Consider the following 2,246-nt stretch of genomic DNA (forward strand, 5'->3'; position numbering starts at 1 on the left):
ATGGAAACCTAAGCTTTGCGGATACCGTATAGTGTTGACATGTCTCTGACACCAAAACTGCTCCAATACCCACTCCTTTGAAGTTTGCAGCTCCGTCGAAAAACATTCTCCAACCGTCGTAGGCTTCATCAATGTCCTCTCCTACAAATGAAACTTGTTCGTTAGGAAAAACACGTCTTTAGTGGTTCATATTCTCTTCCTACAGGATTTTCAGCAAGATGGTCTGCCAACGCTTGTCCTTTGACTGCCTTCTGAGTTACATAGATGATATCGAACTCACTCAGCAATATTTGCCACTTGGCTAACTTCCCAGTGGGCATAGGCTTCTGAAAGATGTACTTTAGAGGATCCATCCTTGTTATGAGGTATGTGGTATAGGCACAGAAGTAATGCCTCAGTTTCTGAGTTGTCCATGTCAAAGCACAGCAAGTGTGTTCTAGCAGAGAGTACCGTGCTTCATAAGGTGTGAACTTCTTACTCAAGTAATATATGGCTTGCTCCTTTCTTCCTGTCTCGTCATGTTTTCCCAAAACACAGCCGAAAGCCCCATCTAGTACGGACAAATAGAGTAGCAAAGGTCTCCCAGGTTCCGACGGGACTAGGACTGGTGGCGTGGATAGGTATTCCTTGATTTTGTCAAAAGCCCTTTGACAATCTTCAGTCCAATTGGTTTTAGCATCCTCCCTCAACATTTTGAAGATGGGTTCACACATTACTGTGGACTGCGCTATGAAGCGGCCGATGTAATTGAGGCATCCCAGGAAGCTCATTACGTTCTTCTTGCTCTTTGGTGGTGGTAACTCTTGGATAGCTTTAACCTTTGACGGGTCCAACTCGATTCCTCGATAGCTGACAATGAATCCCAACAATTTTCCTACAGGAACCCCGAATGCACATTTTACGGGGTTCAACTTTAAATTGTACTTCTGTAGCCTGTCGAAGAACTTCCTCAAGTCTGCTATGTGATCTGTGGCCCTCTTGGATTTGATGATGACGTCGTCAACATACACCTCTATTTCCTTGTGTACCATATCATGGAAGATGGTCATCATGGCCCTCATATAGGTGCCCCAGTATTCTTCAGACCGAATGGCATCATTTTGTAACAGTACACCCCCCATGGTGTAATGAAAGCTGTTTTCTCTGCGTCTTCTTCATCCATCCAAATCTGATGATATCCCGTGAAGCAATCTACAAAGGATTGGAGTTCATGCTTGGCGCAATTATCAATTAGAATGTGTATATTTGGCAGTGGGAAATCATCCTTGGGACTTGCTTTAAATCCCGATAGTCAACACACACCCTCACTTTCCCATCTTTCTTCGGAATCGGTACGTTGTTAGCTAACCGGATTAGGTACTCAACTACCCTGAGGACTTTGGCTTTGATCTGCTTAGTGACTTCTTCCTTGACTTTTAGGCTTATGTCTGGTTTGAACTTTCTGAGTTTTTGCTTTGCCGGCGGACAAATTGGATTGGTAGGCAACTTATGAGCCACTATGGATGTGCTCACGCCGGTCATGTCATCATATGACCATGCAAATATATCCTCATATTCTTTCAGGAAACGAGTGTATTCTTTCTTTTCTGACGGTGATAGGTGAATACTTATGCGAGCCTCTTTGATAGTTTCAGAATCTCCCAAATTGATTGCCTCGGTTTCGTCTAGGTTGGACTTAGGTTTGTTCTCAAAATTCTCGACTTCTCTGATAACTTCCTTAGGTATTTCATCCTCTTCTTCCGAGTCACTATCCTTATGTTGCATTGTCTCATTACATGTCACAGTCGTTGGTTCATCAAGGTAAGAAATAGTAATGATGTAGAAGAAAGATATGAAAGATAACGATAATAAAACATCAAATTATTTGATAAATGCTGAAATGTTAAACAAAATATCGTCTGAATGACTTCAAAACAATGTTTTCCAAAACAAAATACTGAAAGGAAGATATCTTAAAAACTAAATGCTCAAAAAGACTTGTTTTTTTCAAATAACATTAGTAGCCATGCTACCCCGGGACATGTCTGGCCCTTGATGGTGTGGCGATCCAGTTCCTGAGATATGCTCCCCTCTCCACTGTTTGAGTGGTAAGGCCTTCTTCCTCCTCCTCCTCAACTATCACATTGCAATCCATATCCTTGTCTTCTAGAAACAGGTTCCTCAGCCCAGCCAAAGCTTCCTCCTATGCAGATCCCCATATTGTGTCGGCCTGGTGAAAGGTCTGTCTCAGATGCGGCACTGGCTGC

Source organism: Nicotiana attenuata, unplaced genomic scaffold (assembly GCF_001879085.1).
Source record: "Nicotiana attenuata strain UT unplaced genomic scaffold, NIATTr2, whole genome shotgun sequence".
In the NCBI taxonomy this organism is placed as follows: domain Eukaryota; kingdom Viridiplantae; phylum Streptophyta; class Magnoliopsida; order Solanales; family Solanaceae; genus Nicotiana; species Nicotiana attenuata.